Source organism: Macaca mulatta, chromosome 10 (assembly GCF_049350105.2).
Source record: "Macaca mulatta isolate MMU2019108-1 chromosome 10, T2T-MMU8v2.0, whole genome shotgun sequence".
Classification (NCBI taxonomy): domain Eukaryota; kingdom Metazoa; phylum Chordata; class Mammalia; order Primates; family Cercopithecidae; genus Macaca; species Macaca mulatta.
The window spans coordinates 31,728,670-31,747,784 of NC_133415.1; positions in this window are offsets into that span (position 1 = coordinate 31,728,670).

Genomic DNA, 19,115 nt, shown 5'->3' on the forward strand with positions numbered 1-19,115 from the left:
CTTCTGGCCAAAGGAATTAGTAGACAGTGTTTTATTTCACAAAAGGAATACAAAAACAGGCCAGGCGTGGGGGCTCACGCCTGTAATCCCAGCACTTTGGGAGGCCAAGATCAATGGGTGGGTGAATCACATGAAGCCAGGAGCTCGAGACCAGCCTGGGCAATATGGTGTGAAACCCTGTCTCTATTAAAAATACAAAAATTGGCCGGGCGCAGTGGCTCAAGCCTGTAATCCCAGCACTTTAGGAGGCCGAGATGGGCGGATCACGAGGTCGGGAGATCGAGACCATCCTGGCTAACACGGTGAAACCCCGTCTCTACTAAAAAATACAAAAAAAACTAGCCGGGCGAGGTGGCGGGTGCCTCTAGTCCCAGCTACTTGGGAGGCTGAGGCAGGAGAATGGCATAAACCCGGGAGGCGGAGCTTGCAGTGAGCTGAGATCCGGCCACTGCACTCCAGCCTGGGTGACAAAGCAAGACTCCGTCTCAAAAAAAAAAAAAAAAAAAATGCAAAAATTACCCAGGCGTGGTGGCGAGCACCTGTAGTCCCAGCTTCAGCTTCTTGAGAGGCTGAGGCACTAGCATTGCTTGAGCCCAGGAGGTGGAGGTTGCAGTGAGCCAAGATTGCACCACCGCACCCCAGCCTGGGCAACAGAGCAAGACTCTGTCACAAAAAAAAAACAAACCATGGCCGGGCATGGCAGCTCACACCTGTAATCCCAGCACTTTGGGAGGCAGAGGCAGGAGGACTGCTTGAGTCCACGAGTTTGAGACCATCCTGGGCAACAAGTTGAGACCCTGTCTTTATAAATAATCAAAAATTAGCCAGGCGTTGTGGTGCATACCTGTGGTCCCAGCTACTAGAGAGGCTGAGACAGGAAACTTGCTTGAGCCCAGGAAGTAAAGACTGCAGTGAGCCATGACCATGCCACTTGGGTAACATGACCCTGTCTCAAAAAAAAAAAAAAAAACAAAAAAAACAAGCAAGTTTGGGGTTGGGGCATTGATGAACTAGGTACTGGACAGGTTGAGTTTGAAGACCTTTGGGACATCCAGATGGATCCCAGGTGCTGCACCAAAAGCTATGCAGAAAACAGATCAGAATCCCTGTCCTCATGGAATGGACAGAGAAGACATTGAACAAGACAAGTAGAAAATTAATAGGCCGGGCCAGGAGGGGTGGTTCGGGCCTGTAATCCCAGTACTTTGGGAGGCCGAGGCAGGTGGATCACCAGAGGTCAGGAGTTCAAGACCAGCCTGACCAACATGGTGAAATCCCCATCTCTACTAAATATACAAAAATTAGCCGGGTGTGGTGGTGCGTGCCTATAATCCCAGCTACTCGAGAGGCTGAGACAGGAGAATCACTTGAACCCAGGAGGCAGAGGTTGTACTGAGCTGGGATCATGCCATTGCACTCTGACCTGGACAACAAGAGCGAAACTCCATCTCAAAAAAAAAAAAAAAAGGGAAAGAAAACAGGCCAGGCGCTGTGGCTCACGCCTGTCATCCCGGCACTTTGGGAGGCTGAGGTGGGCAGATTACCTGAGATCAGGAGTTTGAGACTAGCCAGGCCAACATGGTGAAACCCCCTCTCTACTAAAATATACAAAAATTACAAAACAATAAATAAATTCAAAAACTAGGCTGGGCGTGGTGGCTCACACCTGTAATGCCAGCACTTTGGGAGGTCGAGGTGGGTGGATCACCTAAGGTGATGAATTTGAGACCAATTTGGCCAACGTGGCGAAACCCCGTCTCCACTGCAAATACAAAAATTAACTGGGTGTTCTGGTGGGTGCCTGTAATCTCAGCTACTCCAGGGTCTGAGGCAGGAGAATCACTTGAACCCGGGTGGCAGAGATTGCAGTGAGCCAAGATTACCCCATTTCACTCTAGCCTGGGTGAAAAAGTGAAACTCTGTCTCAAAAAAAATTAATTAATAAAATTAAAATTAAAAATAAAAAAATTAGCTGGGCATGGTAGTGGGTGCCTTTTAATTCCAGCTACTTAGGGGGCTGAAGCAGGAGAATCGCTTGAACCTGAGAAGCAGAGGTTGAAGTGAAGTGACTGGGATTGTGCCATTGCACTCCAGCCTGGGTGATAAAAGCAAAACTCCCTCTCAAAAAAAAAAAAAGAAAAAAAGAAAAGAAAATTAATAGAATATTAAATGGTGAAGTATTTGCATATAACCAATGTACATCCTCCTGTGTACTTTTTGTTGTTTGTTTTGTCTTGATTTTGAGATAGAGTCTCACTCTGTCACCCAGGCTGGAGTGCAGTGGCTCGATTTTGGCTCACTGTCACCTCAGCCTCACAGGCTCAAGCAATTCTTGTGCCTCAGCCTCCTGAGCAGTTGGGATTACGGGCATGCCACGCCTGGTTTTTTTTTTTTTTTTTTTTTTTTTTTTTTTTTTTTTGCGACAGAGTCTTGCTCTGTCACCCAGGCTGGTGTGCAATAGCACAATCTCAGCTCATGCAACCTCCGCCTCCCAGGTTTAAGCAATTCCCCCACCTCAGCCTCCCAAATAGCTGGGATTATAGGCACCCGCCACCACGCTCAGCTAATTTTTTGTATTTTTAGTAGAGACGGGGTTTCACCATGTTGGCCAGGCTGGTCTCGAACCCCTGACCGCAGGTGATCTGCCTGCCTCAGCCTCCCAAAGTACTGGGATTAAGGCATGAGCCACTGCACTCGGCCATATATATATTTTGAGACAGTGTCTCACTCTGCTACCCAGACTGGAGTGCAGTAGTGGGATCACGGCTCACTGCAGCCTCAACCTCTCAAGCATAAGTGATCCTCCCACCTCAGCCTCCTAAGTAGCTGGGATTATAGACATGTGCCACCACACCCAGCAGATTTTTGTATTTTTTGTAGAGATGGGGTTGGCCAGGCTGCTCTGAAATTCCTGAGCTCAAGTGATCAGCCCACCTTGGCTTCCCAAAGTACTGGGATTATAGGCATGAACCACTGTGCCCAGTCTAGAAATTTTATTTTCTCACAGTTCTAGAGGAACCACAGTGTTGGTTCCTTCTGAGAGTGGTGAGGGAAAGATCTGTTCCGGGTCTCTCCCTGGCTTGTACAGGGCAGTCTTCTCCCTGTATCTTTTTTTTTTTTTTTTTTTTGAGACGGAGTCTAGCTCTGTCACCCAGGCTGGAGTGCAGTAGCCGGATCTCAGCTCACTGCAAGCTCCGCCTCCCGGGTTCACGCCATTCTCCTGCCTCAGCCTCCCGAGTAGCTGGGACTACAGGCGCCCGCCACCTCGCCCGGCTAGTTTTTTTGTATTTTTTTAGTAGAGACGGGGTTTCACCGTGTTAGCCAGGATGGTCTCGATCTCCCGACCTCGTGATCCGCCCGTCTCGGCCTCCCAAAGTGCTGGGATTACAGGCTTGAGCCACCGCGCCCGGCCTTCTCCCTGTATCTTGATATCATCTTAAAGACACCAGTTATACTGGATTAGGGCCCACCCCAAAGACCTTACTTTCAGTGATTACCTTTGTTAAGACCCTATCTCCAAATAAGGTCACGTTCTGAGGTACTGGGGATTAGAACATCCACATATTAATTTGGCAGGGGAGTCAGGGGAGCACAGTTCAATCCAGAACCTATGCAGGTAAGTTTTAGCTGGAAGGATCTGACATCTGTTGGCCTTTATTTTCTTTTCTTTTCTTTTTTTTTTTTTTTTTTTGAGATGGAGTCTGGCTCTGTTGCCCAGGCTAGAATGCAGTGGTGCAGTCTCGGCTCACTGCAAGCTCCGCCTCCTGGGTTCACGCCATTCTCCTGCCTCAGCCTCCCGAGTGGCTGGGACAACCAGGCCCGCCACCACGCCTGGCTGATTTTTTTGTATTTGTAATAGAGACGGGGTTTCACCATGTTAGCCAGGATGGTCTCGATCGCCTGACCTCTTGATCCACCCGCCTCGGCCTCCCAAAGTGCTGGGATTACAGACATGAGCCACCGCACCCGGCCTGGCCTTTATTTTCTTTGTGAGGCTGAAATTGGATGGAGCAGAGATAGATGATTGGAGAGTTAGATCACTAAGGATAGGGCTGTTGTAGACCTAGCTAAGACAGGGCACTCAGAAGGACCCTGGTCTTTAACACATTTCATGGATTTAAAGAAATAGAGTAGCAGGGTTTCTAGCCCTAGAGTCACCAGTCAGCTTCGCAGCTGCTTAGCAGCAGGTGGTACAGGATCCCACCATATGGCTGAAGTTTAAGAGCAGGACTCCCGAACCAGGCTCTCTGTCTTGCAACTATAATCCCAGGTACTCAGGAGGCTAAAGCAAGATCACTTGAGGCCAGGAGTCTGGGACCAGCGTGGGTAACATAACAAGACCTGCCCCCCTACACCTGTAAGAAAATTAAGTAATTTTTTTTTTTTTTTTTTTTTTGGAGATGGAGTTTCATTCTTTTCACCCAGCCTGGAGTGCAATGGCACAATCTTGGCTCACTGCAACTCCGCCTCCCAGGTTCAAGCGATTCTCCTGCCTCAGCCTCCAGAGTAGCTGGGATTACAGGCGCATGCCACCACATCCTGCAATTTTTTTTTTTTTTTTACACCAGGTCTCACTGTGTTGTGCAAGCTGATCTTGAACTCCTAGGTTCAAACCATGCTCTGACCTCTGCCTTTCAAAGTGCTGGGATTACAGGTGTGAGCCACTGCACTCAGCGAGGACTTGACCATAGACTGAAAGCAAGAGAGTGAGGCAAGCCATTTTTTTTTTTTTTTTTTTGAGACGGAGTCTCGCTCTGTCGCCCACGCTGGAGTGCAGTGGCCAGATCTCAGCTCACTGCAAGCTCCGCCTCCCGGGTTCACGCCATTCTCCTGCCTCAGCCTCCCGAGTAGCTGGGACTACAGGCACCCGCCACCTCGCCCGGCTAGTTTTTTGTATTTTTTTAGTAGACACGGGGGTTTCACCGTGTTAGCCAGGATGGTCTCGATCTCCTGACCTCGTGATCCGCCCGTCTTGGCCTCCCAAAATGCTGGGATTACAGGCCAAGGCAAGCCATTTATAAGTAGGAAAGAAACTGCTTGCCCGACCCCCGCCATTGCTGAAGGAAGCACAGCAACACACTAAAGATACAAACCTTGGGCCGGGCGCGGTGGCTCAAGCCTGTAATCCCAGCACTTTGGGAGGCCGAGACGGGCGGATCACAAGGTCAGGAGATCGAGACCACAGTGAAACCCCGTCTCTACTAAAAATACAAAAAATTAGCCGGGCGCGGTGGCGGGCGCCTGTAGTCCCAGCTACTCAGGAGGCTGAGGCAGGAGAATGGCGGGAACCCAGGAGGCGGAGCTTGCAGTGAGCCGAGATCGCGCCACTGCACTCCAGCCTGGGCGACAGAGCGAGACTCCGTCTCAAAAAAAAAAAAAAAAAAAAAAAAAAAAAAAAAAAAAAAGATACAAACCTTGGAGACTAAGAGCACCTCCAGGTCATTTAGAAATTAAATCAAGCCGGGCACGGTGGCTCACACCTGTGTAATCCTAGCACTTTGGGAGGCCGAGGCAGGCGGATCACAAGGTCAAGAGATCGAGACCATCCTGGCCAATATGGTGAAACCCCGTCTCTACTAAAAATACAAAACTTAGTTGGGTGTGGTAGCACATGCCTGTAGTCCCAGCTACTCAGGAGGCTGAGGCAGGAGAATCGATTGAACCCAGGAGGTGGAGGTTGCAGTGAGCTGAGATCGTGCCACTGCACTCCAGACTGGCAACAGAGAGAGACTCCATCTAAAAAATAAATAAATAAATCAATTAATTAATTAAATCAAGGCCAGGCGCAGTGGGGCTGGGAGGCTGAGTCAGGCAGATCACCTGAGGTCGGGAGTTCGAGACCAGCCTGACCAACATGGAGAAACCTATCTCTACTAAATATACAAAATTAGCAAGTCATGATGGTGCACGCCTGTAATCCCAGCTACTCAGGAAGCTAAGGTGGGAGAATCGCTTCAACCCAGGAGGCAGAGTTTGCAGTGAGCTGAGATCGTGTCACTGCACTCCAGCCTGGGTGACACAGCAAGACTCTATGTCTCAAAAAAAAAAAAAAAAAAAAAAAGGCCGGGCGCAGTGGCTCACGCCTGTAATCCCAGCACTTTGCGAGGCCGAGGCTGGTGGATCACAAGGTCAGGAGATCGAGACCATCCTGGCTAACACGGTGAAACCCCATCTCTACTAAACAAAATATAAAAAATTAGCCGGGCACGGTGGCGGGCGCCTGTGGTCCCAGCTACTTGGGAGGCTGAGGCAGGGGAATGGCGTGAACCCAAGTGGAACTTGCAGTGAGCTGAGATCATGCCACTACACTACAGCCTGAGCAACAGAGCGAGACTCCGTCTCCAAAAAAAAAAAAAAAAATTAAATGAAAACAGATGGGTGGAGTGCCTCATGTCTACAAATCCCAGCACCTTGGAAGGCCAAGACAGGAGGATTACTTGAGCCCACGAGTTTTTTTGTTTGTTTTTGAGACAGAGTTTCACACTTGTTGCCCAGGCTGGAGTGCAAAGGTGCAATCTCAGCTCACCGCAACCTCTGCCTCCTAGGTTCAAGCGATTCTCCCGCCTTAGCCTCCTGAGTAGCTGGGATTACAGGCATGCACCACTACGTCCGGCTAATTTTGTATTTTTAGTAGAGACAGGGTTTTTCCATGTTGGTCAAGCTAGTCTCGAACTCCTGACCTCAGGTGATCTGCCCACCTCGGCCTCCCAAAGTGTTGGGATTACAGGCGTGAGCCACGACGCCCGGCAAGCCCAGGAGTTTGAAACTAGCCTGAGCAACACAATGAGACCCTGTCTCCACACACACACACACACACACACACACACTAAATAAGAATAAAAATAATTAGCCGGGCGCGGTGGCTCAAGCCTGTAATCCCAGCACTTTGGGAGGCCGAGGTGGGTGAATCACTTGAGGTCAGGAGTTTGAGACCAGCCTGGCCAACATGGTGAGAGACCCCTTCTGTACTAAAAGTACAAAAATTAGCCAGGCATGGTGGCAGGCACCTGCAATCCCAGCTACTCGGGAGGCTGAGGCAGGAGGATTGCTTGAGTCTAGGAGGTGGAAGTTGCAGTGAGCCCAGATCACACCACTGCACTCCAGCCTGGGTGACAGAATAAGACCCTGTCTCAAAAACAAACAAAAAAATCCCACTTCTGTTGGCTCCTATTAGGGTGTCATTTAGGGTAGCCAGTTGACCAGCTTAGGCAGCACATGACACAGTCTCCACTGATGGCCCTGAGTGTGGCCCTAGGTTCACAGGACAAGAGGTGGCTAGTGTCGTACAGGTACTAACCAAAATCATGATAAATCTTAAAATCTGAAGACCATTATTACTCATTTACAATAAGAAAGATAACTGACCAGAATGTAAGTTCTCTGGTGGGAGCCCAGAGCATTGTGCCTGGCACAGAGTAGGCATTTAAGAAGTTTTTGTAGAATGGATAGTAAGAAAAGGAAGGGAGAGAAGAGGGGGTAGGGAAGGAGCAAGTGAAAGAGGAAAAAGCTCACTCTCTTTCGTAGGAAGGCTACTTGAGGAACCAAGTTAAAATCAGATTGAATAGTGCTTATTCCTCCACTAGATTAAGTACCACCAAGCAGGACCATATCACATTCACCTTTGCATCCCCAAGTCTAGCCCTGGTAGATGCTTAATACAGGTGTGCTGAGCCTATCTGTCCCTTAAATGTTCATTATCTCAGGATCTTACAAAGGGCTTCTTTTCCTGAAATTCAGCAAGGAGGAGTTTTAGTCCGCATGTGTCTGATTACCCAAAGAAATGTTTCCTTCTGCTTGAAGGCAAAGCCACAGTCTTTTTTTTTTTTTTTTTTTTTTTTTTTTTTTGAGATGGAGTCTCAGAATCTTGGCTCACTGCACGCTCCGCCTCCCAGGTGCGTGCCATTCTCCTGCCTCAGCCTCTCAAGTAGCTGGGACTACAGGCGCCCGCCACCGCGCCCAGCTAATTTTTTGTATTTTTAGTAGAGACGGGGTTTCACTGTGTTAGCCAAGATGGTCTCGATCTCCTGACCTCATGATCCACCTGCCTCGGCCTCCCAAAGTGCTGGGATTACAGGCATGAGCCACTGTGCCTGGCAATTTTTGTATTTTTAGTAGAGAAGGGGTTTCACCATATTGGTCAGGCTGGTCTCAAACTCCTGACCTGTGGTGATCCACCTGTCTTGGCCTCCCAAAGTGCTGGGATTACAGGCATGAGCTGCCATGCCTAGCAGAAAGCCAGAGTCTTGTATGCTCTCAGTCAATCACAGGTGGTCCCATTCTTGCTGATCCTTGCCTTAGGAATGGCTATGTGCCCTGATGGGATGGGATATGAAGGGAGAGCTCCCAGGTTTCTGGAGGAAGTGATCTTTGCCCTTAAAAAGGGATGCCAAGGGCTGGCCTTGGTGGCTCATACTTATAAGCCCAGCATACTGGGAGGCCAAGGTGGGAGGATCATTTGAGGCCAGGAGTTTGAGACCAGCCTGAGCAACATAGTGAGAGACTTCATCTCTGCAAAAAAGAAAAAAATAAAAGGGGACACAAGGCCAGGCATGGTGGCACATAACTGTGGTCCCAGCTACTTGGGAGGTTGAGGCAGGAGGATTACTAGAGCCCAGGAGGTTGAGGCTGCAGTGAATGATGATCATGCCACTGCACTCCAGTGTGGGTAACATCATGACACTCTGTCTCTAAAAAAAGGATACAAGGAAATGACTGTCCTTCTCCCACTGGGCATTGGCATAACTGAATGTGAGCCTGGGATAACCAGCCAGAGGATGAGGACAAAACCTGAAAGAAATTAGAACAAAAAAAAATCACACAGAAGCAGACCCATGGCCTGGACATCCTGCATCTTGAGCTGCCTGCTACAGAGTCGTGTTATGAAAAATAATAAACGCCCTTGCACCTGGCTCAAACTATTTTGAATAGGGCTTTCTGATATTGCAGCCAAAGCATGCTAATACAGCTTGTTAGTTAAGATGATTACATCATGAATCCATGGTGAGTAAACTTTTGTAAGACCATTGAGTCACTCTGGTGTTGCAAGTATAGACGGATCTGATTGCCTAATTCCAGGAGGGTTAGGCCCTGACCTCAGTCATGACTACTTTCTGAATAGGCTTGACACCAGGAATTGAGTGGGAGGAACCTGGGTGACCTAGGAGCTTAAACAAAAATAAAACTTCAATTTTAGAAGAAAAGATGTCCCAAGAAACTGCTCCATGATGGGCAGGAGGTAAAAAAGTGGAAATAGGTACCTGAGCAGGAAAAACTATGTTCATGATTTTATACTAGCTCTTGAGGTTTTAGTCTTCTGTTAGGAAAAGTGGATTTAGGATTGAAGTCTTCTGTCCATACACAATCTACAGCATTAAAAGATTTTACCCTCTCAGATTGGCACACGCCTGTGGTCACTGCTACTCGAGAGGCTGAGGTGGGAGGATCACTTGAGCCTGAAAGTTGGAGGTTGCAGTGAGCCAAGATCAAGCTACTGCACTCCAGCCTGAGTGACACAGTGAGACCCTCATCTCAATTAAAAAAAAAAAAAAAACCTTACCCTATCAAGATTAGAGTTCAGTGAAGATCAATTATAAAATACTTCCTCTTTCAAATAGAGATGATGATAACAGGCACTGATGCAATACTCTTAGTAAGCGTTGACTCTTGGTTGTTTTTAGTCAAAGATTTCTAATTCCGGCTCTATTACTGAAGGACCATCTGGCCACCCATTATGGTACATGGGTTATATAACACGAATGCTATGGTTATTGACTGAAAGCCATTTTATAATGAGACACCCTATTGCTATTACATAAAAGGCAGTCTCAGCTATAGAATGAATTCTCGCTTGATCAGTCACTGCGGTCCTCCTAATCATGGAGGGAAAAGATGTTTCTCCCAGAAAATCTAAACTGAGTAGGAAAGCCCCAGGAGGTACAAGCCTGGTTGCACATTAGAATTGGCTAGAAGTTTTAAAAAATACTGACGATAGCCCTTGAACATATGAAAAGATGCTTCACTTCACTCCTAATAAGAGCAATGCAAAATAAAACTACTCTGAACATTTTTTTTCACCTATAAGATTGGCAAGAATCTAAAAGTTGGACATATAATTTTATTAATATCCAGTTCTCCTCTACTTCTGAAAATATGGACTGTACAATTTCCTGCACCCTCTGAATTTAGGCTTAGCATGTGACTCATTCTGGCCTATAAAATGTGAGCAGAATTAACATATTTTCCACTGGGCTGAAGGATTTAATAGCTGGTGCTATTAACAAACTATGGGGATTCTCTAGTTCTGTTCCCCAATTCAGCTACTGAGGGAGAAGGTGAAGTGTTCCATTTGGTGTAGCCTCAGGATGGTGGACTTCCACCAGCCGGGATCTGAGCTGCTGTGCGGAGGAACATTGCCCTGTGTCAGAAATAGTTAAGCCACTGCTGCATAAGCCCAGCCCATTCTGACACACGCCATTAATGAAGCTGTGAGTAAACAGGTATTCACCTATATTGCTGCAATAGTACAAAACGCTATAAGCTTCATGGAGGGCAATTTGACCATAGCTATAGATGCACATTTATCATTTAATCTATCATTTAACTCCACTTCTGGAAATTCCTCCTACAGAAATGCCTGCATACATATGAAGTGATTTATATACAAAGTTATACATTATGGCATTGTTTGTAACAAGAGTTTGGAAATAAATAAGTATGGAGACTGGTTAAATAAACTATCGTCTATCTTCACAATGGAATAGTATGCAAATATAAAAACAAACAAACAATAAGGAAACTCTCAAAATGCTGATATGGAAATTGTTCCAGGATATATTGTTAGATTTTTTTAAAAGCAAGATGCAGGCCGGGCGCAGTGGCTCACGCCTGTAATCCCAGCACTTTGGGAGGCCAAGGTGGGTGGATCACCAGGTCAGGAGATCGAGACCATCCTGGCTAACACAGTGAAACCCCATCTCTACTAAAAATACAAAAAATTAGCTGGGCATGGTGACGGGTGCCTGTAGTCCCAGCTACTCAGGAGGCTGAGGCAGAAGAATGGCGTGAACCCGGGAGGCTGAGCTTGCAGTGAGCCAAGATTGCGCCACTGCACTCCATCGTAGGCGATAGAGCGAGACACCGTCTCAAAAAAAAAAAAAGAAAAAAAAAAAGCAAGATGCAGAAGAGTAGGTATGTTTCCTTTAGTGTAAGAAAGGGGGAAAATAAAAATATTTTTACTTACATAAACATTTCTGTGATACACAAGATGAACAGAAGTGGTTAACTATAGGGTCCTCCAAGTTGGATGGGATGGGAGCAGGACTTCTCAATAAATACCATTTGTATCACTTTATATTTGAACCATATTAATACATTACTTTTTTATATATATATATATATATATATATATATATATATATATATATATATATATATATATATATAGTACTCAGGTCTCCCTGCAGGCCAAATAAGTAAATGAGTCTTCTGGGATTAGGACTGGGCTTTTTGTTGTTGTTGTTTTTAATGCTATGCAGGTGATCAAATGTTTAGTCAGCACTGAAAATTGGTGTTTTAAGCTCCAGTCTCAGACGAAACAGGGTATCAGAGAGGCAGTTTTTGTGTTGTGGGTATGGGTAGTATTTGGCCTTTGCTCTGTGTTCTAAAACCTAACTCTGATGGCTCAAGTCACCCTTCTGGTTGGAATACTACAACGAGATGAGGGAGTTCCATCTGGCACAGTTGTTGACAGTGCTGTGGGATATGCCTGGACCATGTGCCAAGCTATCTGGAACTGAATACTCTGAACTAGAGAATTGGGCCAGACACAGAGATGAAGTAAGGTGCGAACCAATACTGAATTTATCAGGGCTGTGTGGTTATAATCAGGGGCCTTTTTTGGGAGAAGACATCTATTAGAAGTTGTGGTAGTAGGCTGGGCACGGTGGCTCATGCCTGTAATCCCAGCACTTTGGGAGGCCGAGGCGGGCAGATCACAAGGTCAGGAGATCGAGACCATCCTGGCTAACAAGGTGAAACCCCATCTTCACTAAAAATATAAAAATTAGCTGGGCGTGGTGGCGGGTGCCTGTAGTCCCAGCTACGAAGGAGGCTGAGGCAGGAGAATGGCGTGAACCTGGGAGGGGGAGCTTTCAGTGAGCCGAGATTGCATCACTGCACTCCAGCCTGGGCAACAGAGCAAGACTCCATCTCAAAATAATAATAATAATAATAATAATAATAATAATAATAATAATAATTTGTGGTAGTGACCCAAAAAAAGTTCTGGGTCACACTGGGAGCAACACAAAAGGCACACATTCAATACAGAAGATTTTTGACCTAATGTTGGCAAACAACGGCCCATGGGCCAAATCTTGCCCACCAACTCTATCTTTATGACTTGTGGGCAGAGTGTTTTTGTTTCGTTTTTTGTTTTTTTTGAGACGGAGTTTCACTCTTGTTGCCCAGGCTGGAGTGCAATGGCACAATCTTGGCTACAACCTCTGCCTCCCGAATTCAAGCAATTCTCTTGCTTCAGCCTCCCAAGTAGCTGGGATTATAGGCATGTGCCACCATGCCTGGCTACTTTTGTATTTTTAGTAGAGACGGGATTTCTCCATGTTGATCAAGCTGGTCTCAAACTCCCGACCTCAGGTGATCCACCCACCTCAGCCTCAGCCTCCAAAGTGTTGGATGTGAGCCACCACGCCCAGCCAAGAGTGGTTTTTACATCTTTAAATGGTTGGGGGAAAAGTCAAAAGAATAACTCAGGATACATGAAGATTATGTGAAATTCAAATTTCAGGGCCCATAAATAAAGTTTTACTGGAATAAAGCTATACCTAAATCTATTGGGACAAACTCACATATAGTGTGGCTGCTTTCCCACCACAATGGCAGAGTTGAGTAGTTGTGGCAGACACGTACCTGGCACTCTCATCCCTTTGTGCTGCTGCTCAGTGCACTACAAGTTGGAGTGCTGCAATTATAACTCAGCAGTATTTTGGCCAGGCGCGGTGGCACACGCCTGTAATACCAGCACTTTGGGAGGCTGAGGCAGGCAGATCACGAGGTCAGGAGTTCGAGACTAGCCTGACCAACATGGTGAAACCTCGTCTCTACTAAAAATACAAATAATTAGCCAGGCGTGGTGGCGGGCGCCTAGAGTCCCAGCTACTCAGGAGGCTGAGGTAGGGGAATTGCTTGAACCTGGGAGGCGGAGGTTGCAGTGAGCTGAGATCATGCCACTGCACTCTAGCCTAGGCGACAGAGCAAGATGCCTTCTCAGAAAAAAAACAAAAAAAACAAAAAACAAACAAACAAACAAAAATTGCCAATGCACATCTCGTATCAAAAGAAGAAAAGTAGAATTTTCTTTTTTTGAGACAGGGTCTTGTTCTGTTGCCCAGGCTGGAGTGCAGCGGTGTTGATCACAGCTAACTGCAGCCTTGACCTCCTTGGCTAAAGCAATTCTCCCACCTCAGCCTCCTGAGTAGCTTGGGCCACTATGCACAGCTAATTTTTTTTAAATTTTTTGTGGCGATGGGGTCTTGCTATGTTACCCAGGATAGTCTCAAACTCCCAGCCTCAAGTGATCCTCCTGCCCCAGCCTCCCAAAGTGCTGGGATTACAGGCATGAGCCACTGCACCAGGCTAGAAAAGTAGACTTTGAATGTCACACTTTCAAGGCGAAGTGTAGATTATTCTGTTACTGTATACAATTGCATGGTCGGGCGCAGTGGCTCACACCTATAATCTCAGCACTTTGGGAGGCCAGGCAGGTGGATCACTTGAAGTCAGGAGTTTGAGACCAGCTGCCTGGCCAACATGGTGAAACCCCATCTTTACTAAAAATACAAAAATTAGCTGGGTTTGGTGGTACATGCCTGTAATCCCAACTACTTGGGAGGCTGAGGCAGAAGAACCACTTGAACCCGGGAGATGGAGTTTGCAGTAAGCTGAGATTGCACTACTGCACTCCAGCCTGGTGACAGAGTAAGACCCTGTCTCAAAAAAAAAAAAAAAAAAAAAAAAAAAAAAAAAGCATACAATTGCAGAGTATTGTGTTTATTATGCAGTGACACTGTATCTGTGCTAAAAGAATAAAATGTACGTTAACTTAGACTAAGCAGTCATCACAGTATTACCAATTTATAGGAAAGTAACAGTCAGAAAAATTGGAACATTTTGGGTGGGCGCTGCAGCTCATGCCTGTAATCCCAGCACTTTGGGAGGCTGAGGCAGGAGAATCGCTCGAGCCCAGGAATTTGAGACCATCCTGGATAATACAGCAAGACCTCATCACTCAAAAAAAAAAAAAAAAAATTGGCCAGGAGTGGTGGCGTGTGCCTGTCCTCCCAGCTGCTTGGGAAGCTGAGCTGGGATGACTGCCTGAGCCCAGGAGGTCGTGGCTGCAGTGAGCTGTGATCATGCCACTGCATTCCAGCCTGGGTGACAAAGCAAAACCCTGTCTCAGATTAAAAATTTCAAATGGAACATCTTATCAGAATTTCTGCACAAAAATGAAAAATGAGGCTGGGTGTGGTAGCTCATGCTTATAATCCCAACACTTTGGGAGGCCAAGGTGGGAGGATCACTTGAGCCCAGGAGTTTGAGAACAGACTGGGCAACAGAGCAAGACCTGGCTGTACAAAAAAAAATTTTTTTTTGAGTCTCCCTCTGTCACCCAGGCTGGAGTGCAGTGGCGCGATCTCGGCTAACTGCAAGCTCCGCCTCCTGGGTTCACGCCATTCTCCTGCCTCAGCCTCCCGAGTAGCTGGGACTACAGGTGCCCACCACCTCGCCTGGCTAATTTGTTTTGTATTTTTAGTAGAGACGGGGTTTCACTGTGTAGCCAGAATGGTCTCAATCTCCTGACCTCGTGATCCACCCGCCTCGGCCTCCCAAAGTGCTGGAATTATAGCTGTGAGCCACCACGCCCAGCCCACAATTTTTTTTTTTTTAATTAGGCAGGTGTGGTGGCACACACTTATAGTACCAGCTACTTGGGAGGCTGAGGTGGGAGAATCACTTGAGCCCTGGAGATAGAGGCCACAGTGAGCTGTGATCATGGCACTGCACTCTAACTTGGGTGCCAGAGTGAAACCCTGTCTCAAAAAAAGAAAAGAAAAAATGAAAATGAAACTGCAAAAGTAAATTTCCAAGGGGCTTATGTGTTAGCCAAAGAAAGCTGCTTACTGGTGGTGAATTCATTAAATTGTGTTTGTAGTAGCAGAAGAAAAGTGTCCAGAGAAAAATGATTTTGAATTATTTTCCTTGATTATCGACAACTTGATAGATGTTACCATTAGTGCTCAATTGCTGTTGTTTAATTGAGGTATCAATTCTGAGTATAAAATCACTGATGAATACATCTCTCTTGAATAGTGTGCATGGAATAACCATAGGCAATATTCTGAAAAGTTGGCCGGGCACGGTGGCTCACACCTGTAATCCTAACACTTTGGGAGGCCAAGGATAGCGGACAGCTTGAGCCCAGGAGTTCGAGACCAGCCTGGGCAACACAGTGGGCCCTCATCTCTAGTAGACTTGACCTCTGCCAGGCGCGATGGCTCATGCCTGTAATCCAGCACTTTTGGAGGCTGAGGCAGGCAGATCACCTGAGGTTGGGAGTTCAAGACCAGCCTGGCCAACATGGAGAAACACTGTCTCTACTAAAAATACAAAAATTAGCCAGACGTACTGGCACACACCTGTCATTCCAGCTGCTCAGGAGGCTGAGGCACGAGAGTCGTTTGCACCTGGGTGGCAGAGGTTGTGGTGAGCCAAGATCATACCACTGCACTCCAGCCTGGGTGACAAGAGTGAGACTCTGTCTCAAAAATACATAGGCTGGGCGCGGTGGCTCACGCCTATAATCCCAGCACTTTGGGAGGCTGAGGCAGCCAGATCACCTGAGGTCAGGAGTTCAAGACCACCCTGCCCAACATGGTGAAACCCTGTATCTACAAAAATACAAAAATTATGGCCGGGCGCGGTGGCTCAAGCCTGTAATCCCAGCACTTTGGGAGGCCAAGGCGGGCGGATCACAAGGTCAGGAGATCGAGTCCACAGTGAAACCCCGTCTCTACTAAAAATACAAAAAAAAAAATTAGCCAGGCGCGGTGGCGGGCGCCTGTAGTCCCAGCTACTCAGGAGGCTGAGGCAGGAGAATGGCGGGAACCCGGGAGGCGGAGTTTGCAGTGAGCCGAGATCGCGCCACTGCACTCCAGCCTGGGCAACAGTGTGAGACTCCGTCTCAAAAAAAAAAAAAAAAAAAAATACAAAAATTAGCCGGGCATGGTGGCGTGCGCCTGTAATCCCAGCTACTTGGGAGGCTGAGGCAGGAGAATCACTTGAACCCAGGAGGCAGGCGTTACAGTGAACCAAGATTGCACCACTGCACTCCAGCCTGGGCGACAGAGCGAGACTCCGTCTCAAACAAACAAGCAAACAACAACAACAAAATAAATAAAGACTTGACCTCAGACCAGATGTGATGACCTGCTGAATTTAAGCATATTAGTCAGCAGAGGAAAAGAAACTAACCAGGATTCCCTCAGTAATGGCAAGTGAACAGGTAAGAGCCCAGCACCAAATCCCTGCCTTGCAGAGTTTTTACATATATACATATATATACATATATATGTGCATTATATATATATGTATTCTTTTTAAGTTGAGAAAACAATAATTCAGTACAACCCAAAGTGGAATCTGCTAAGATGTGTAACAAGTGATGGTGGTAATCATGTATGAAGCAGAAAAAGGCTTAGTTGAGCAAATCTATAAAGTCCCGGAAAATAATAATGAGTTTAGAGCCTATGATTATTTATTACATTATTCATCTAAAACTAATCCATGAAAAAAATATATATATTTTTCAAGACAGAGTCTCGCTTAGTCACCCACGCTGGAGTGCAGTGGCGCAATCTCAGTTCACTGCAACCTCCGCCTCCCAGGTTCAAGTGATTCTCCTGCCTCAGTCCCCTGAGTAGCTGGGACTACAGGCGCATGCCACCACACCTGGCTAATTTTTGTATTTTTAGTAGAGACCGGGTTTCACCACGCTGGTCTCAAACTCCTGACCTTAGGTGATCTGCGCGCCTTGGCCTCCCAAAGTGCTGGGATTACAGACGTGAGCCACTGAGCCTGGCTCCCCAAAATATTTCAATCTACCATGTGTTATTGAACTAGAAATGTTAACAGGGAATTTCATTTGCTCTCATGTTTAACCATCACAAAACATGACTTTTTTTTTTTTTTTTTTTTTTTGAGACAGAGTCTCACGCTGTTGCCCAGGCTGGAGTGCAGTGGCGCCATCTCGGCTCACTGCAAGCTCCGCCTCCCGGGTTCCCGCCATTCTCCTGCCTCAGCCTCCTGAGTAGCTGGGACTACAGGCGCCCGCCACCACGCCCGGCTAATTTTTTTTTTGTATTTTTAGTAGAGACGGGGTTTCACTGTGGTCTCGATCTCCTGACCTTGTGATCCGCCCGCCTCGGCCTCCCAAAGTGCTGGGATTACAGGCTTGAGCCACCGCGCCCGGCCAAAACATGACTTTTTGTCAGAAACAGAAGCTAAATATCCTGACTTGTCCTATCATACATAATTTCAATGACTTAGCAATGATTAGGTTTTATTAATTTTTTTTAAGCTCAGGGCCAAGATTGAAATTATTGAAAACAGACAAAAATCATTCTAAACCATTATTACTGAATAATTAATAGCTTTGGGGATTAGCTTTTGCTATAAACTTCGTAATGTTTCTTTTTTTTTTTTTTTTTTTTTTGAGACCGAATCTTGCTCTCTCACCTAGGCTGGAGTGCAGTGGTGCGATCTTGGCTCACGGCAACCTCTGCCTCCCGGGTTCAAGCGATTCTCCTGCCTCCTAGCTGGGATTACAGGCATGTGCCATCATGCCTGGCTAATTTTTTGTATTTTTAGTAGAGACTGGGTTTCACCATGTTAGCCAGGATGTTCTCGATCTCCTGACCTCATGATCTGCCCGCCTCGGCCTCCCAAAGCGCTGGGATTACAGGAGTGAGCCACCACACCAGGCCTGATGTTTCTTAATGAATTAAACCTAAGGCTAGGCACGGCGGCTCACGCCTGTAATCCCAGTGTGGGGGAAAGAAAGAGAGATCAGCCTGTTACTGTGTCTATAAAGAAGTAGACATAAGAGACTCCATTTTGTTCTGTATTTGTGATGCTGTTAATCTGTGATCCTACCCTCAACCTTGTCTTTGCAAGAGGCATGTGCTGTGGTGACTCAAGGTTTAATGGATTTTGGGCTGTGCAGGATGTGTCTTTGTTAAACAAGTGCCTGAAGGCAGCTTGCTGGTTAAAAGTCATCACCATTCTCTTAATTTCAACTACCCAGGGACACATACACGGCCAAAGGTCGCAGGGACCTCTGCCTAGGAAAGCTAGGTATTGTCCAAGGTTTCTCCCCATGTGATAGGATGAAACAATGCTGCTAAAAGGTTTATGGAGATGTTTGCATATGCATCTCAAGGCACAGCATTTTCCTTTAAACTTATTCATGTCACAGAGGTTTTAGTTCATATGTCTTACTGCCGATTTCCTCCCTACAATGATCCTATTGTCCTGCCACTCCCTTATCTTTAAGATGGTAAAGATAATTATCAATAAATACTAAGGGAACTCAGAGACCGGTGCCGGCGTGGGTCCTCTGTAAGCTGAGCGGGGGTCCCCTGGGCCCACTTTTTCTTTCTCTATATTTTGTCTCTGTGTCTCATTTCTTTTCTCAAGTCTCTCGTTCCACCTAACGAGAAACACCCACAGGTGTGGAGGGGAAGGCCACCCCTTCATCCCAGCACTTTGGAAGGCCAAGGTGGGTGGATCACCAGGTCAGGAGATCGAGACCATCCTGGCTAACACGGTGAAACATTATCTCTACTAAAAATACAAAAAATTAGCTGGGCGTGGTGGCGGACGCCTATAGTCCCAGCTACTCGGGAGGCTGAGGCAGGAGAATGGCATGAACTCGGGAGCTGGAGCTTGCAGTGAGCCAAGATGGTGCCACTGCACTCCAGCCTGGGCGACAGAGCAAGACCTCATCTCAAAAAAAAAAAAAAAATGAATTAAACCTAAAA